General features: G+C 27.3%; 1 long non-coding RNA gene across 1 annotated transcript in view; it reads left to right on the top strand.

Moving 5' to 3' along the window:
* LOC147806165 (uncharacterized) overlaps positions 1-19,100 on the top strand; it is a 70,608-nt gene extending 51,508 nt beyond the window's left edge. The window contains exon 2 of the long non-coding RNA XR_015428554.1: positions 17,823-19,100. This is a non-coding gene — a long non-coding RNA (uncharacterized LOC147806165). The remainder of the gene's footprint in view (positions 1-17,822) is intronic.
* The last annotated feature ends 1,960 nt before the right edge of the window (positions 19,101-21,060 follow it).

Below are 21,060 nucleotides of genomic sequence, written 5' to 3'. Positions count from 1 at the left end.
CAATTTTTTACTTTTATGCCATAGAAATTAATTGTATTAAAATTTTCAACTATTTCTGATTTGTGAGTGTGTGTTGAGAGCAATTCCGAAAAACTTCTTCAGAAATTTCCAAGAAAAATAAAAAAGCAGGGTTAGAATGATTTAAAAATATTTTATTAAGAAATCATTGATTTGAATCACATTCATTTTTATAAATCACAGATTTATTGAAAAATTATTATTTATACTGTACTCTATTAACTAGTATATTATACTTAAGGCTGTGGTAATAAACCATTGATATTAAATATCATTGATAATAAATGCTTTGTTCCTAAAATAAATAAATAATAATTTAATAATAAATTATAATATAATTTAATAAATTATAATTTAAGATTCAAAATAAATCTTTTTTTAAGAGCTTAAATGTAGATAAGTATGTAACTTTAAAATTATTTTTTTTCATATTTTCTATATCTTTTTCATATTTTAATGTGCTCAATGTAGTATGAAAAATAATTTGCTGTTTTATTATCAATAAATGTGTTTCAATTATGCCCTTATAATTTTGCACACATTTATTTTAATTCAAGTAATTTTAAAACTCATTAGTTATCCACTTGTAAATAAAAAATAAAGGCTTATTCTGCTAAGAATAATGTATTTTTGAAAATGCCTTTCTGATCTAAATTAATTAACTCTTTATTCGACAAGCTAGATCTTTGTCTTTGTGATTTATTAATATTTTTAGTTTGACAAATTAATAATGACTGACTTTATTTAGTCAGTAACCAGTTTGCAATAATTAAATCATAATTTAAAAATTTTTATTATTAGTGGTGTTAAGAATTTTAGTTGTAGTATCATTACTAAATAATTTCAAGTATTTTTTATACATTTTATCAGATCGTTAAATGCAAAAATAGCTTTTAAAAACAATCTGATTGAAATAAAAGAAAATCCAATCTTTAATATATACTTTGTTAAACAAAACATGATTTTTATTAACCACAATTAAATGCCTTAATGTTTCTCCCAGGGCCGCAAAAACCCTGAGCTCACCCCTGCTAAAATGTGAATGAAGTTTATTATGTAAAGATCTATAATGCATTAATGATTGATTAAATTAAGTGGATACATTATAATATTAGCTATTCTGATAAAATTCCAGATCAAATTACAGTTAGAAGCACCAACCATCAAGGCTCCGGTACTTTTTACCGTAACATTCATGTTTACTGTAACATGTTACGGAAAAAGAAATCTGATGAGCCATAATATTTACAGTAATAATTAGCTTAAAATCAGTGAATCACTCTAAGTAAATAAATATTACTATTAAAATTACGGTCTATTATTTTACGTAAAAAACGGATTTTATGGATGATGCACCCAAAGTGCATGCACTTTATTCAGTAATTTCTTATAGTGAGCCAACTAAGTATAAAAAATCCCAATTTTATCATTATCGACTCATTTTATGTAAACATTACAATTATCTAACTTACGCAAAGAAAAATATTCTGGTAATATTTTCATACTGTAATAACATTTCTGGTTAAAAAAATTATTTTGCTTATTAAAATCGAACTATAAGGTACTTAAACCATTTATTTGGTAATTTTTTGTTCATATGGTGACAGTTTACTTAAAATTCTGGTTTTCAAAATTACATTTCTTACCATTATACATTTAATAAAAAAAATAATGAAAAAAACTTAAAAATATATTTACCCTAATAAATGGTTTATATGCCTTCGTCTAAGGTATCACGATAAAATTACAAATTTTACCGCAGTTACCAAATTTTGTCACACATTATAAAAACATATTTTACTATCAATTTTACCAAAATCATTACTAAAGTACTTCGGTAAAAACTACCGAGCTTTTTGGTGTTCCCATAGCACCAGAAGAACAGTAAATTTTACAATATTCGACCATACTTTTTTTTCTCTTATTGCGACATAATAAAAGCTAATTACAAAAGTATATTTTTTTGCTACCAGTTACGAAAACTTTTCAAAAAAAGAATATATTTCAAATGTATGGATAATGAGTAATAAACAAGAGTTGAAAAAAAATTATTATTTTGATAAGTGAATAATGCACAAAATGCAGTGATTTAAGTAAGTGATGTTCAACACATATGATAATGTTGCCGTTTTTTTCTTTAAACTTTATTTCGTCGATAAAATTCCAAACTGTAAAATATATCTGATAATTAAACAAAGATTAACATACTGCCATATATTTAAGATGACTTAATCAGATTTATAACAATAACAACAGAATACCATTAATTTAGGACATTAGCTTCTAACATTTTACTTGTTTATGATGCTAATGATATCAAAGCATATATTCTTAAAATATTAAGTAGACTGATAGCTGAGTGAGGCTTTTATAGCGAAAATTTTGAATTCGGAATATCTATCTAAAAATTTTAAAGTTTTTCTTTTTTCTTGTGAAAATCTCAGAAACTAATATTATAAAAAAAAAAATGTGATATCACAGAATCTGCAGCATCAGCCTAAAGTAAGAGATGTAAGTTCTTTCAGAGAGTTTAGCAATTTTTTTTATCAAGAAAAGATACAGCGAAAATGAGAGGAGACAAAACTAAAACTAAAAGATCCTTATTTATTCATGATTAACTTCTTAATTTTTTCTTACTTATGTACTTAGCATTCCTTTATAATTTAAAGGATTCCTTTTATTACAAAGAGTATTGAAAAGGTATAGCTTAATGATAAAATTCAAGATAAAAGTTTAATCTTAATTAAGATATTCATAATCATTGCAACAAGTTCAGATTTAAATTTTCTAAAATTCAGTTTTTTATATTAATTTTAAAAATTGAACAATTAGATATTTTTATATTATTATAAATAAATTAATTATCTGTGTTTTTACTGCATATATTTTTATTATATTTTTATTGTATACGAAGCTTTATAGAGCAATTTTAATCTTCAATACTTTTCTTTAGTTCTTGAACCTGTTAGAATTCAGCATTTATTTGTACAACATTTAACTTACATTGTGAAAAAAAAAACTGAACCACCCAAAATGACTTTTAGAACTACATCTGCTTTATTCCTAAGTTCCATAGATAAATAAAAAGTTAATCATGTTATCATGATTTGAACAAAAGTGTACAAGCTTTTGAACTAACCCTAAATCGATAATACATATATTTACTAACGTATATTTTATTCGCTCTAAGCGTAGTGACAATTATTTTTGCATCTGATTATAAAGTAGTATGAAATATTCTTGCCTACTATAAAAAAAATCACAAAACTACGCAAAACTTCATTCTTTTCTATTCCTTGTCTTCAATAGGTTGCTTTAAAATAAAATATAACATTGAAATAGAATTCTCGAAGTCATGTCAAAAAATCTTACCTTTAAACGTACGAAAAAAATAAGCGTGTTCCTATGGATAAAAAAGACCCAATAAGCATTATTATTACACTTCAAGTTTACGAACTCACAACAATCAAGAACACGAAATCGTCCTGAAATGTTGCAGTTTTCACTCATAAGAATTTTATAAATGATAACAGCTGTGCTTAAAAATAGTCATTAGTCAGAACGCATTTTTGTATAACTCGTATTCAGTAAGGTTCCGCTTCATGGTTCAAAAATTATGTTAATTACTTACACGCAGCACATTGATGACATAATAAGGGAAACCGTAGAGCACTTTTAAGTTCTACTCAGAGAACTAAAATAAATTTTGTCTGCTGATAAATCTATGTTATTATGAAAAGTTTGAATCTTGTTAGAAACATCATTTATGTAAGTGCAAAGGCCATTTTACAAGGAGAGTCATCAGATATTTTATTTTACTATGATGACTGTTTATTGTTGTTCCTAATGCATAGCTGCCAAGTTTTGCGAATTTTTAGTCAAATTAATTAATTAAACTTTATTTATTTAAAATTTAAAGTAGTTTCAAAATTTATGTTTTCTTTTTATAATTTTTATCACTAAATTTAATTTAAAATAATTTGGATCACCAATATATATGAATAAATTAAACATATACATGAAGGCATGATAATTAAACGATAGAGTGTTTAGTTTCTGGAAAAATGAAAAAAAATATTTTTGCCTACAATTGTCATTAATTTTCATTTTACTACTGCTTGGAATAATCATTCACGGTTCGAGCAAAAGTTAGTAGGTATGCTAATGTGCGTGTTTATGGAAGGTTTTTGTTTTTGCGTGTTTATGCAAGGTTTGTATTTGCTTTGTAAACAATTTTTAGATTTAACTAATCTTAAGAATGCTAATCCTCATTTTTAAAAGCTTAATATTTTTTTTGAATAAATAACTCTGTAGCAGCCATTGATGTTAATTATTTCTGATACAGAACGGGAATAAGGAAATCTGATCCAAAGGATTGATTGATTGATTGAATGTAGAAGTTTTATGGCACAAGATATATGCTGCACCAGTCTGATCCAAAAGAGAAAGGAAGTGAATGAATGAATCACAGAGTCAGTTAATTATCAAATTTAAAAGTTTGCAATGATTATGAATAAGAAAATAACTGAATTAACAAACCATTAAAAACTTATATGGGTGAATGAAAAAATCAGTTTACAATTAAATAAAAAAAACATTCTTCGGTTGCTTTTTAAACCTCGACTTATCTTTTGTTTGGATTCAATTTTATAAGACTATTCTTAAAATAAATATAGACTGTTTCCAAAGATGTTACAGAAGGTTTTATATTTGTGTGTGTTTTTTTTAATCAAGTAATATGCAAAATTTTAAAAAAATAAAGAAATCAGGTAAAGAGAAACTTATATTTAATTAGTTCAATATTTTTCGCAATGGTAGTTCAAATTAATTATTACTTAATGAGCAAAACATGTCTGATTCGTATTTAAGTCTTTAATTTTTACATTTTTATCTCCTTTTTATTTCATTGATTTTTTAAATGTTTGGTTAATTTTGAGACATTCGTTTTGCGTACATTTCCAACCTTGAAAATAGGAATTTGTATTAAAAATTTCTTGTAATAATAATTCTTAATAAAATGCTTTCTGAACATTTTTGGGGGCACAAAATTTAGATTAAACAAAAGAAGAAAAAAAAAGCCCACGTTTTTTAAGAGACTAAGAAATCAGAAAATAATTCTATAAGTCTATAATTTACGTAAAATCGAAACACGTGAAGTGCGTGATTTTTGAAAAACAGGGGAGGGGAAAATTTTACACGGAAAAAAAGTTATGGAAATATCGTACTGTATGGTAATGGCATTTCTGCTTAAAAAAAACAACAAAATTCTGGTTAAAATATCTGAAATATAGGATATTTGAACCATTCATTTGGTAATTTTTTCTGCTCATATGGTAATAGTTTACCGGTAATTCTGGTTTTCAAAATTATAATTTTTATTTTCACACATTTCGTAAAATATACAAAACTGGGAAGTAAATGCAACCCTATGAATGATTATAATACCATGCTATAAGGTAATATAATAAAACTATCAAATTTTACTATATTTCCCAAATATATCATACCTTATATAAATCCTTATTTTCTAGTTATTTTTCCAAAAATCATTATCAATGCTCATCTGTAAAAATTTCAGAAGATTTTTTTTCCAAACATGATTAATTTAGTTAGAAACATGGTTAATTTTATCATATTTTAGTAGTTTTGTTCATACTTTTTCTCAATGTAGGTAGCGATAAACGTTGTTGCAAACACCAAAGCCCGTTTTTTGCTTTAGATATGAAAGATATAATTCTGTAGCTCGTTTTTAATTCATTCTAGAAAATGGGCTTTAAATTTTTTTTTTATTAATTGTTTTCTCATTTGAAGAAAACAATATATTATATATATTTTTTGCATAGTATATATTAGTCTTTTTAATTTAAATCGGCAAAAAATTCTGTTTTGCTTTAAATTGTGCTTGCATTAGTCACGAAATGATTAAAGCTCGTATTGGTATAAGGCACCAATCTCAGTCTGATATCTTGAATGCTTTAGGTAGTTCGAAAGCTGTTCGAAATTTCGGCTGCGAGCTTTGATTTTATTGCTTTGTTTTGATTATGAATAGATAGATTTAATTGTTTCGTTTTGATTTGTTACCCTACGAAAAGAAGTAACTTACATAAAATTTGGTGAATTCTATGACTTAAATGAGTGTTTAAATAGCTTATTGCTTTGAATTAATATCAGGTGAATGAAAATGTTATTTCTTAAAATCAGTACATGTTTATGAAAGGTATTTGCTCTCAAAAGCAAAACAAGAAGTAATTTATTAACACTTGTTGCACGGAGAAAAGTAATTTGGTTAAAATATCATACTGTATGGTAATAGTAATGATAATTCTGATAAAGAAAGCATAATTCTGGGTAATAAAGCCAAAATATACTTTGTTTAATGCATTCATTTGGTAATTTTTTGGTTCATATGAAAACTATTTGCTAAAAATTCTGGTTTTTAAAATTATCGTTCTTATTACCCAAATAAATATTTTTATGCTTTGCTCTGAAATATCATGATGAAAATTACCACTTTCACTACATTTTTCTAATTCTATCGCGTGTTATAAATCCATATTTATTATTAAATTTACCAAAATTATTACCTAACAATTCAGTGAAAATTATAGAGCTTTTTTGTCTTTTTGTCGAGCCAGATTTTACCATATTCTGGTAGTTTTAATAATACTTTTTTTCTCAGTGTGATCTACCATCTCCTCTGCAATATTTAATAATTCGAACAATCATTCTATTTACTTTCTTTTTTTTTTTGCTGTAATTTTCCACATATTTCAAAAGCATTAAAGTATGAAATGTTCTCTATCGAAATAGAAGTGATGGGTTTTCATTAGAACACCAGTGTTCGCCCGCGTGCTTCACCTCATTGGAATGATTGCCTGACACCCGTTGTTCTAAAAGTGGTTCATGTAGAATATATTTATCATGACATAGGCACGGAAGCAAAGATAGATCAAATAACATCTTCTGGAAAAACGGGTCATCACCACGCCTAAAGGAGTTTTGCGTAACATGGAACCGGTCAGTTTTGTTTACATTCTAAATACATTGCTAAAATGCCCGAATTTCGTTGAAAATGACTGTGTAATGGCTCTTAAAGAATTTTTATTTTATCAATTTGACCTTAGGAAGCAGAAAATTACACCCACATGTGAAGAAAGTGCTTTAATGAAATGTATGCTTTTTTCCCCTCTTATCATTCATACTATAAGAATAAAACATGGTTTGATGGAAAAATAAATTTAGCTACACTTGCTTGTGAACTTTATTTAATAATGAATTGCACTTAAGTATTTTTGTACTTATCTTTAAAAAAATATTAATATTTTGAAGATTTTTAACATTCCGTGTTTTGAATTTACCACGAAAATTTATCCTTTTTTAATTGAAAATATTTATTATATAATTTTTAAGAAATTTTGAGCAATTGAAATGATTTTTTAGAAATTAAAAATTTTAAGAAATCATATCAATTGCATAATTTTTAAAATTGCCCAGATTTAAGAAGTGATCTTAAATGTACAAATTTACAGAAATATTCCTTTTTTGCAATTTTAAGAAACGATATCTATTTTGCAATTCTTAAGAAATATTCTCCACTGTGCAATTTTAAGAAGAAATCTGTAGTTTATAGTTTTAAAGAAATTTTCTCGATTGAATAACTTTCAGCAATTTCTATCATATAATTTTAAGGAAATAGTTTTTACTGTACGATTTCGAGAATTTATCACTATTGTATAATGCTTAAGTAATATTTTTCATTATTCAATTTAAAAAAAAACTAATTCTATTATATAACTTTGAGAAACATATTCTGAAGTACAATTTTAAGAAACGATATCTATTTTACAATTTTTACGAAATAGTCTCTATTGTACAATTTTAGGAAGCAATATGTATTTAAATTTCATGATATATTCTCCATCGTATAATTTAGTTTATAATTTTAAAGAAATTTTCTCCATTGAACAACTTTCACCAATAGCTTTTATCATACAGTGTAAAAGAAATATTCTATACTGAATAATTTCAGTAAGTTATCTTTATTGTATATTGTATCTCCTCCATTTCAATAGGTTATCCTTAAGAAATTTTCTAAGAATCTAAGAATTTTTTTAAGGAATTTTCTCTATTTTTCAATATGAAGGAAATATTTTATTTTCCAGTTTAAAGAAAAAATTAGTAATTTGTACAAAATATCCTCTACTGCACCGTTTTTAGAAGTAATCTCTACTGTACAAATTAAAGGAAATTATCCTTATTGCGCAATTTGACAAAGTAATATACACTCTATAATTTAAAAGAAGTATTTTCTTTCGTGGGATTCTTAGAAACAGTATCAATTGTTCTGTGTCTTATTAAACTTTTTTCTAATTCTAGAAATTTTTCTAAATTACCAGTATAACTTTTTAAAATCTGCTGCATTTTAATCAAATACAAGTAATTTTTTAATAAATTCTTTATAAAGGAAGCATTCTGGACTAATGGAAAAAAAATTCGATTACTCTTTCATATTGACCATATTAGGAAAAAATAATTTTTTTAAAAAAAAATTCTTGTACATTTTCAAGAAATATTCTGCAATCCGCATTATTTAACAGACTTATCTATAAGAAACCCTGTGTGACCGCATTTTTGACTGTAATTTTATCCGGAATTTTTTTACAATGTTTATAAAGGATTTTCTAGGGCTACCTTCTTTCTACGCTTTGGGGGGAAATTTCTTCTATCTTTGCTAGGTTTGTTTTTTAATGCATAATTGTTTGGTTCGCATATTTGATTTAAAGTTACATTCCACATTACTATATTTAAATAATTCAAAAGTTCATATAAAAAAGGCTCTTTGTTTCTTTCTTCTCATGGTGAGACTTATAAAATATTGGCAAAACTTCCTAAAATTCCAAAAGCTTTAGTTTTAATTGTCGACCACTCTATAAGCGTAGTAGTTGGCAAAAAGTGTAGTTTTTGGCAGTCCTGGGGTTATCTGTAGCTTAAATCAAATCAAGGAACTTTTCAGTTTCGAGAAAAGTTAAAAAGTTTTTATTAATTTCAGTTTTTTTTAAATTTATTTACTTATTTTATACAAATTTTACAAAATAAGTTTTTTTAAATTTTATATATCTTCATCATCTTTTACTTAATGATCATCTTTTTCAACTTATATAAACACTGATCCAAAAAAATTTTACTTGTTTCTCTTGATTTATCTGATTGATTGACACTAACTGCTTTTATAATTTCAATAGACTTAGTTTATTGACGTTTTCTCGGTTTCGGTAATCAACCCTAAACTTCTAGTTTTCCACAATATTTTAAAAATAAAACGTTAAATAACTTAACCTAACCTTAAACCTTAAGCAATGTTTTTTTATTTCGTCAGAATATAAAAGTTATGATTTAGATTTTCTATACCGAAAAAATTTTGCTTTTATAGTAGCGGAAACATTTTTTACAAATTTCTCAAAAGCTTGCTAATCATTATTTTGCAGATATCTTGCACTTTTTTTCATTAAAATTTGAACGTTTATCTTCATTTTGAATTATAGAGAGACAAATTTGGATGGATAGTTTTTTAATAACCATTTCTTTTGTAAAAAAAAATTCTTTATCTCAGGGGCTAATGTTAATACGTCTTGTGAATGTGAAACATGCTATTCAAATTTATTCTTAAATTATAAAAAAGCAAATAACATCAAAATGGATATTTGTCTAAAAATACAGTCGTGAATTCATAACCTAAATTTTTTTATAATGATTAATTATCAAGCCTAATACACTTATAAATTCCTACTTCTAGTTTTGGGAAGAGATTTTTCTTGAATACTTAAAATAGCAGCAAACGTTACTATTTAATATTTAATTTATTTTCATACATTTTTTTAAAATCACGTTTAAAATTTAGATGCTGAAAAAAGCTCTTTGCTTTGGAGCACAACTCCTTTATAATAACTTTATAACTAAGTTTAAAGATTATAGCTTAAAGTTTTTTACGAGATTAATATTGAACGTGAAGAAACGAGCTTTTGTGAGCTTTAAAAATATTAGCAACTGTCTTCCTTAGAAGCTTTTGTGGAACATATTGCTTAATGTAATATTCCTTATTTCAAAAATTAATAGTTTAAGACTAAAAAGACAGAGCAATGCTATATGCCTAGATAGACGGATGGAGCCACTTTGGTTCTTCCCAGATTGTTTGCGTGTAGACATCCAAAATCTTAATTAACTTAAAACATATTGTAAACTTGATCATGTAAATTCTATGGTATTTATTCGATTTGCAAAATATTTGATTAAACGAAGCACTGGCTTTTCAATTAAACATATACATTAATTTCTTAGATAATTCAGTTATCTTTTCTCTATAAATAAGAATTAAAGAGTCGTGGTGGCTCAGGGGATAGAGCGCTTGCCTCCCTCCTAGGTGACCCGGGCATCAATCCCAGTGATGACTTGGAGATACGAATTTCGCACCCGGCACGCAACGACCACAGTGCCGAAGTAAAATCTCCTCGATGGTAGACGTATCATGGGTTGGAGCACCCTTGCTGCCAGGTTAGCAGTAAGAGGTTTTGCCTCATCCTGTAACGCTGTTGCGGGTTAGTTCTATCAAAAATGTCTTCCACGGAAGCAAATTTCACCCAATACTTAATCCAGGAGTTCCCTTGTCATCTATATTTCGTTCAAAATTACAAAACTACTAAGTTGAGCATTGGTAGTCATAAACTTAAAATTGGGTCGGATGAGCAACGGCGGTTACAAAATAACAATTAAAACACATTGATATATTGATAGATTTTTTAATGCAACAGGGGTTCCTTATATATGCCAAAAGGTAAGTTTTATACAAAACTACCTGGGGTTATAGAATATTAACCAAAATGCCTAAAGAGGCAGTCTAGCCCCTCTTGTCATTCTAGGTTTAAGTTTGTATATATACATTTTTAAAGGGTTTTAGTAAGTTATTTTTCGAATTAGAGAAGAACAAAAAATGACAGGGGTGAAATTGAGCTCCTTTTCTCTCTCTAGTGATAATTTTTTAAATGAAGATCTAAATGACCTTAAAGGTCATTTAGGTCCTCATTTAAAGTATAAAAATCCAAATACAACTTAATTTATACAGAGATTCAATTTGAAAATACGTTTTTATGATATACGTTTCTTCTGATAACTTGAATCTACAAAACATGACCGAGAAAATTTTTTAGTTTAAAAATTTTTTGGGGGATTAAAAATTTTACTAAACTCTATTTCACAGTTCATTTTCTGAAATAAATTTGAACCGAATATAAAATGCTGACAGAAGTCGTAGTCCTTTCACATCTTATAATAGCGTAACATTTAAGTAATAATTAACACTCTTTTAATGCAGGGAAGGGTAAGGTACGACCAGAAAGTGGGATGAGAACAATGTATGCAAGCTTATCACTTTTCAGGAATGTTATATTGAACTGAACAACTAATATCTTGATTTATTCTGACAATTAGTATAATATTCATAAGAGATGTAATAAAGTATAGTTGTCAAATTTAATTTGTATCATCATTTACTTTTTTTAAAAATAAAAATGGTGAATTTGTTAAGATGTCTCTTTGTAAAAAAGCTTAGACATACTCTCCAATTACTACGAAATTTCCGTAGTTTCAGAAAATTTGTGTCCTAATGTTTAAAGTAAATTATTAATATATTAATTAAATATGATTAAAATAGTTTTTACCTTCAATATGTATAAATAATTTTTAAATATTTATATAAAAGTACATATAAACAAAGGTCATACTCACAAGATCTGATAAAAGTTTTGTTGAAATTTTATTTGCTGTAACATTTTCTGCTTTAATTCAGTACCAATAGAAAATAAATTTAATACAAACCTCAAATGTTGGAAGATAAGCATAAAATGTGATTCGTAACATTTTTTTATTGGAGCATAATTAGTAGTTGTAGTGAAGCATAATTAATTAATCTAATTTGTAACACTGCTTATTATTTTTTTTAATGAAAACAGTGCATGGTTTCGATGTTTTTTAAAATTTGTAGTAAAGCATAAGTATTAAATGTCATTTATATCCTTTCATATTCATTTTACAAGAAGGAATCCTCGCCACCTGTACCTTTCGCTCCTAGTATAATTCCTATAGTTGTTTTTCATTCATCATTGAAAATCAAGGAGGAAAAACGGTTTTTGTCCATTTTTTACAAAAATTACGAATGGATTGTCGTCTATTATATTTTTATAGGATGCTTCTGGAAATCATTACCTAAGAAATAAGGATATTTCGACACCATTGAATAGACGTTCTGTATTTGTTGTATATTTCACTGATATTTCAAATTGTTGATACAAATAAAATCTAATAAAATAGTTATTGGAAAGTGCTATTACTTATTATTATACGAGAATCAGTGCAATTAAATACTATTTATCATATTTTGCGTTAATAAATCCACCTAGCATAGCATCACCTAGGAAAAGATAGGAAAGAAAGATAAGATGGCAAACAAAATTCAATTATTATACGATAAGCTAATTTAGATGCTTAAGTTTTTGTTGTTAAGCATTGTTTCGTTGCGCCATCTCTTGGCGGTGGAATGAGTATCTTGCTCAACTAATTAAAAATATCACAAAATAAGAAATTACTGATTGGAAAAAGACATACAATTGTAATCTGAATAACTGATGAGCACTTCTATCATGGTTACATAATATTTTGCGTTTTTTTAATACAGATAATGAGTACTATAAATTCGGTTGCTATATTTCTGATTAAAAATATTTCGACTCTAAATTTTAAAAAAAAATTGTAACATTTTAATAAAACAAATTTAAAATTAATATTAAATAAATTATTTTATATCAGGATTCAATATGTTAATTTTGAACGTTTCTAAAGATAATTATTTGATTTAAAAATCGCATTTTAAATTAGTAAATTCTAAGGCCTAATAAATTCACGTAAACAGTCATTTTACCATTTATTAATTATAAAATTGAATTTTTTGGAAATATTAATATAAAATAATCTACTTTTATTTTTAAATAAATTTAAACAATTAGCACATTTCTTACGGATATCGAATATTACTTTCATTAAAATTTATTAAATAGTTTTTTTTTATAATTGCGGCATAAAATAACACTAACCAATTATCAATAATAGAACACATTATTTATTTTTCCTAAGCTTAAATAATTTGAGTATAATTTGATCAGAAGTGTTGGTTCATATAAATCGTCCAAAATTTCAGTTGTTATAAAGTCCTATCTAAAATTGAAAAATTATGGCAATTTTATGTTTTAGCATAACAAAATAATTAAATTTCATTTTTCACTTCAATTTAAGGTTTTAAAAATAAATATGATAACTTAAATCAATTAATTCAAAAAAATGACATAATTCTCTTAAATCATTTTTTTTTATTAGAACACTGCTGGCACTGAAAGGAAGATGTTTAATATTCATATTAGTAATTATATTTCCAAACCCTTACAATCCTTACTGTAGATTGACATAATCCATTAACCTGAATACCAAGTTGCTTCATTTTGTGGAAAATTCTTTCAAATGATAGAAAAATGTATGCTTTAACGTAATTCTTGATTTATTAATTAAATGAAAATTTTGTTTGTTACCATTACCTATACCTTTTCAAAAGTTATAATTCGTGTACTGATCTGACTGACGGTCTGAAAAGGCAATCTGAAAAAGATCTGACAGACTGGTCAGTCAGATCCTTTTCAGATTGCTTTTCGATTCCGTCAGACTGCTCTTGATAAACATTCTTATGGTATTTAAGAACTAGTATTTTGGTAGTTTATTTTGCTTCTTCATTTTTCTGGTATTTTACAAATCTTTAAAGTATTTTAAAATTCTAGCATTTAAACCGAATAAACATTTCTAACGTTCCAGACTACAAGGAAAATGTTTCGGAAAGTGTTTTTTTTTTCAGATTTAACTGCTGACCCAATTTTGAGTTTAAGACTGTCAATATTCAACTCTGTAGCCTTGTAATTTTGAACCCTATCCAGAAGACAAGGAAACTTCTGGATCAAGCTTTGGTGCAAACTAGGAGGACTTTTTGATGAAACAAACCCGCTTTTGCGTTACATTTAGGGCCATTACATTAGTAAAAACCACGAAAACCTTATACGATTAGCCTGACTGCAAGGGGACTCTAACCCATGATCCGTCTACCACTGAGGATATTTTACGTCAGCACTGTGGCCGGTATAATCCAAGAGTCGAATTAACCAGGCAGCGCTGGGATTCGAATTTGGTTCACTTCATTGAGAGGTGATCGCTCTATCCCCTGAGCCACCATGGCTCTTTTTTCGGTATGTGAGACGAAAATTCCATCGCAGCTGGAAAGCATGCTCAGAGTCATATAACTGCATAAAGCAAGATAGCTACATTTTAAAACCCATTACCGCCTGAATCTTTTACATGCTGTGAAGCAAAAAAGAAAAATGCTCCAATTAGAAAAATTTTATATTTTGCAAAGAAATAAATATTTTCTTCTGTTAGCTACCATTTGGTTTTTGAAAAGAATAAAAAACATCTGCTTGATGTGAAAACAGTCCTGTTTCAGATATGAAAAATTCTCTTAGAATTCTCGTAATGGGTAACATGGTTTAATGAATTCTTTTGTTCACTACAACTTCGAATCAAAAATTATAAAGAGTTTAACTTCCTCTTAAAGGTGTTTCATAAATAACCTTTCCTAAATCCGACTTATTCAAACATTTTATGCATGGAATAATATGAAAAGTACCTACATGACAAATAAAAGTGTAAATAAGCCATATCTTCATGTCGTTTTTAAGTTGTCTGCACAGTAGAAACCTCGGGATCAAAATACAGTAAATAGTATTGGTACTTAGGGTGCTGGTATTTTTTACCACAAAATCTATTTTTACCGTTATATGTTACGGAACAAAATATCTGACAAGTCGTAATTTCTACAATAATTACCATAAAATCACTAAATTTTTTATTTAAATAAATATTGCTGTAAAAATTATGGTATAATATTTTACTGTAAAAACGGACTTTTTACGGATGATGCACCTAAAGTGTCACTACTTAATAGCGTACTTTTAACCAGAATTATTTACACTGTATCATTTGTGGGATAACCGGATTTAAAAGTTTAATAGTAAATTTTCCGTGAGTTTCAATTACAAGTTATTGTAACATGCAAAATTATTCGAATAGCTTATGTGATACAATTGTAGAAAGCTTAATATAAAAGTTTTCTTTAATATCACTTTAAGAAAATTGCATGTTTTGTTGCAGTTACTTTTATTAAAAATTTTAAATTTAAAAAAATACAAATTCAAGGTAAAAAATGTTTGTATAGTATAATTAAAAATTGAGAAAATTGTAAAGTAAAATATTAGATTTTTAACATATTAAATTAATAAAATAAAATAAATGCTGTAATAAATGTTTTTATTGCAAATATTAAGATTCAAAGACATAAAGTAAACAAAACAAAAAATCTATAGATATGTAACATAAACAATAAATGTCATCAAAACAAGATATGTAAAATCATTTGTTCATTTTACAAAGAAACATTAACATTTTTATAAAAACATTGCACTAACATAAAGAAAACATTTTAAACATAAAAGCTCATATGTAAAATATTGTAGAACATGAAAATTCAAAATGATGAATAGCACAAAATTCAATTGTAAATTCAGAGACCTTACTTAAGAAATCTCTTAATTTCATTTTCAAATATGAGCCATCTAAAGAAATTGGTAATTCGACAATTGTTAATAAATTGGCTTTGTTAATCAAATACATAAAATCTAATTGTCTGTTATTATCGAATGCTAATAATAAATCTCTTCATTCTAAATTTTCTTTTAATCTATAAGACATTCGTCTAATTTAAAAATCTGAATTTCTACCTATAGTTTAAACTAACAGTATAGATAAAGAAAAACTTGATAATTAATTAATGTTTGGCATGTAATTCATTTCTATTTAGTACATTTGGACGAATTTTGAATTCATTCATCATATTGTGACGAATTTTGAATCTATTTATTATATTTTGATAAATTTTAAATCCATTCATTATATTTTGACGCATTTTGAATCCATTAATTATATTTTGATGCATTTTGAATCTATTCATTACATTTTGACGAATTTTAACTCATTTTAATATATATTGATAAGTTTTAAATCCATTCATAATATTTCGACAAAGCTTAAAAGTTGATGAAAATCAAAAATTATCTCCCAAATGTGCGCTTAGACTGGCCAGCCAAATCCAAATGTTGAATGAAATGCTATGGCATTTTTTTAAATCAAGAAGAGCATATTTACTGATCAAGTATTAAACTGAGTTATGAATAACGTTTTTCAGAACGGATAAAACAATAAAGAGTTAATAATAAAAATTAAACGTTATATAGTTTAAAATATTTTATCTAAATTTCAAATTGTAGGCGCAGTTTATTGATATTAGTTATTAATGTGCCAGGACTTATAAAAAAGGTTATATTTAAAGGCATTAAAATATTATTAGCAATATATATCTAGAAATAAATCTTGCTAATGAATAAAAATAAATATTCTTCTTTTTCTAACTAAAATAATTATTGTTTAAGATTTTGCTGGAAATTTTTTTTATGCTTTTATAATTTAACATGGTTTTACTCTTACATAAATCAAATTTTTAAATTTAAAAACTAATGCGTGTTTTGTAATATGAAGAGTAAAATAAGAATAAGTTAAAAATTTTGTCTAACGTTGCTATTAAAAAATCTTTTCCCCATAAAATATCCTGCACATCAAAAATAAAAATGAAAATAAAAAAGTAAGTTCACTTTAAAATTGAAATATTTTATATTTTTGTTAAAAATAATAAATATAATTTTTGAAATCGAATCTTGTGACTAATTGATGCAAAATAAACTTTCACGTATAACATACTTAATAATTTCCCTTAGTAGATACAATATTTTTTTCTTCTAATTTCTTCTTAATTTATACACTCGTCAGCAGGAGGAGTTTTTAGAGATATCAAAAACTCGTAGACATTAAAAAAAAAAACTTGTTTTAAATTATGTATGGCTGATTGAAAGAGCCTTCAGCATTTTTTAATGAGCCTGATATATTTAGGCTTATTATAATCAGTTTTTATTCTTTAGGTTAATTAAGAACACAGTAAAGACTCAATCATACTTATTTTGCATAGATATATTGCAATGAATTATTAATTAGATCACTTTTTTTAAAGCCTCACTTTTCTGTGTCTATTGCAAATCATTTGAAAAAAATCGGGCTGATTTAGCAATAAATAAGCATTAAAAATAAATTTTATAATTCGCGTACGTGAGCTCTACTAGTTGGTTATCAAATCTGTGATCATTCCTATAAGTCCAAAAAGTGTCAGGATAATTAGAAAATAATTAATAGTTAGTAGTAATTAGAGTAATTGATAGTGATTGGAAGATAATTAATTAGAAAATAATGAATAGTTTTTTTTAATCAGTCTGGCGCATTGCTAAAGGATGATGACTACTACCAAGTAGTCATTTTTTTTAGTTAAGCTTAAAAATATACATAAAATTATTATTTTCTACGAAAAAATCAACTAATTTAATAAAATATGTCTATTATATTTTTTATACTCGATTCAGTAAAATACCCTTCCTTACATTTACAGTTCATAAATATAGTTTCATTTAAATTTTTTAAAATTAGATCCCTCGCAATCCTTCATATTTGAGTACCGCCATGTTGACTCTTTTTTCTAATTCTTCTTGCAAATTTCTTTTATCCAGGGTATCTCTTTTAAGACGAGTCGATGCACCGCCAGCGCCACTGTTGCTGTTGCTATTACCACCTGTAAATGACTGGATAAGATTTGAACCAACTCCACTGAGCACATTCTGGAACATTTGGGGCAACATAGAGATGAAAGATCCCATACCCATTAGAAATAGTAAAGGGGACACCAATGTTCCCAGAGCACTGAGTCCTCCACCAAGTTGTTTGTGAGTAACTGGAAGTTGCTGAGACAGATCTCTTCTGTGGCGTTGTATGCTTTTTGAAGTTCCGATGAGGCTCATGCTTAAAATGACGCAGCAGATTACAAGAAATCGCCACATCTCCATTTTCGCTCTGTGCAAGGAAATAAAAATTTCAAAATTAATGCATTGTGACCAAAAAGCATAAATATATCACCCTGAATAACCTTTGATCTAATTATCGGATCTTCTCGTTCTAAAAATCAATCTGAATGTTCCAATGGGAGGATCTCAAATATATGGATTGATTAGTTCAGACGGGGTATTTTTAGTTACGAAATCAGATACAAAGGCACACTTTCGGATTCGGATTTATAACCTCCTAGATATAGGGGTTTGCCGCAGTTTGTGAAACATTGTCTCAATAGTTTAATCAGGTGAACGATCCAAGATTTGGACTCTTAATGTTAATTTTACTTTTTGCGTATTTCGCTATATCTCAAAAATTATTCGAAAGAATGTAATTCGCAAGAACTATTCGACCGATTTCGCTCAAACTTTGTATTTAGCCATGTAAAATTACATTCTTTAGAACGATGTAAAAAAAATGTATGGCTTACAATTCAAAAAAATTTCGATTATTATTAAATAAAGTAATAAAAACTAAAACAATATTTACGATGAGTTATTTTTTGCATGGAATAATCTTTAGATAAACGAATTTTATAATTGTGTGCAAAAGATTTTTTATTCAGTTATTATTATATGCCAAATTGTAAAATTTACATAAAGAGGTCAAAACTTCTGATCATTTTACTGACCAGATCTCCTAGATTGCGGCTACCTCCCCATCTCACGTTTTAGGGGTCAGAAATGTGAATCCGTCGAAAAAAAGGCTTGTTCATTCAGAGAAAGTGCATTTCTGTGTCTGATTTCGTAATTTAATTATCACATTTCAGATTAGCCTGTTAACTGTTAAGATTGAACTGTTTGAACTGTTAAGATTGAACTGTTTGAACTGTTAAGATTGAATTCTAAAACGTGGAAATGTGATCATTAGATCAAAATGTATTCAGGATGGTTCGCTTATCTTTTTTTCTTTGGTTCGTTAAAGTTAGTCAGGATGGTTCGTTTACTTTTTTTTCTCTGGTTTGTTAAAGTTATTTAGGATGGTTCGTTTATCTTTTTTCTTTGGTCTGTTAAAGTTATTCAGGATGGTTTATTTATCTTTTTTTCTTCGGTTCGTTAAATTTATTTGGGATGGTTCCTTGATCTTTTTTTTTCTTTGTTTCGTTAAAGTTATTCAGGATGTTTCGTACATTCTCCTAATTTTAAAGTTTGGGCATTTTTCAGTATAGAAATAATGAAATAATAATTGTACTAAAAACATGACGGAAGTAATATAATTTACACCGAAGAGCCATTACATTATGACCCCCCTGCTAATAACATGTAGGACCACCTTTAGCCCTCAAAATTGCTAGCACCCGACGTGGCATTGATTCCACAAGGTGCTGATAAGTAGTCTGAGGTATCTGGTACCAAGCGCTAACCAACTGGTCCTGCAATTCCATCACATTGCGAGGGGGTAGCGTGGCAACACGAATTTGGTTTTCCAAGTAGGACCACAAATGCTCTATTGGATTAAGGTCAGGTGAATTTGGGGGCCAAGAATGACTTGAAAGTCACTGGAATGTTCCTCGACGATTCGACCCTTATGACATGGTGCATTATCCTGTTGGTAAACACCATCCCCCTCAGGAAAAACTGTTGCCATGAATCGGTGAGCCTGGTCTGCAACTATGTTCAAGTAGCTTACAGACGTCAGGGATTGTTCTATGAGGATTATGGGTCCTAATGTGCCCTATGAAAACATTGTTCCTGGGTGAGAAACCATGAAAACCTGGGTGAGCCCATTGTTATAGATGGAGGGTGGTCATAATGTAATGGCTCTTCGGTGTTTATCCGAAAGCTATTCAATCAACATCTTTTGAATATCGAGGACAACATGTTAGTCATGGAGTATAGAAAAATACACAGTATATGCAGCTGATTGATCATTCAAATATTTAAAATAAAAAATTTATATTTTCCAAACTAAGTTCAAAAACAAATTAAGTAAGCAAATTTCAATAAGACTAAAGACCTGCGGATTTAGTTTAAGAGATGCTCGATGTGCTTGTCATCAATGACTGTGGTGTGGCGCCGAAGGTAACGAAATTCCGAACTCACTAAGAAATCGAGATATTGATATTTTGACTATCGAGATTTTGATGACTATCTTGATAAAAATGTTTTTTTAAAGGCTTATTTTTATCGCCCTAGTTTTTACTTATAAGACTTGTGAAGTTTTTAATTAAAACTTATTATCTTTGCACATCTTAAGAGAGTCAATCGTAAAAAAAAATAGAAAATTGATGGAATTGTTTTATTGTTGCGAAGAAAAAGTGTGGTGAAAACTGCCAGAATATGGTGAAACTTATCATATTTCTAGCCTATGAGTACACACCAAAGAGCTCGGCAATTTTTACCGGAGGGCTTTGGTAATGATTTTGGTTGAGTTAATAACAAAATATGGTTTTATGATCAGTGGTAAAATTAAGCAAATGCAGTGAAATTTGTTAGTTTTATCATGTTATTTTAGGGCACGGCAAGGTCATTACGACGTTTCTGATAACGTAAGGGGATTTTATCAGAACCTTATTTGCGTGTTTAAAAATACTATTATTTCTCATTCAAATTGTACTTGAATTGGAATGTGAGCTTAAAGTAATTGTCATTTTTTTTCTGTCCTTGAGTTTTCGTCTTCTCCTTCTCTGAACGTTAAATTCTTCATAATCGATTTGTTTCGCATTTTTTAAAGTTTAAAATAATATATTGCAAATGTTAAAAAAAAAGATAACAACGGGACATTTGTCATATGTATATTTTAAATGTTTAACTTTCATTGGTTTTCAGAAATGAAATATTTTGCTTTTAGTCGCAATTCATAATTTAAAAAAATAAGCAAAAAGACAAAAATACAAATTCTAAGTTTTTTTTAATGTTAATA

This window comes from Parasteatoda tepidariorum, chromosome 8 (genome assembly GCF_982258835.1).
Source record: "Parasteatoda tepidariorum strain Cologne lab strain chromosome 8, Ptep-v5.0, whole genome shotgun sequence".
NCBI lineage: Eukaryota > Metazoa > Arthropoda > Arachnida > Araneae > Theridiidae > Parasteatoda > Parasteatoda tepidariorum.
The sequence above is the reverse complement of the archived record's forward strand: the minus strand, read 5'-3'. Positions and strand labels throughout refer to the sequence as shown.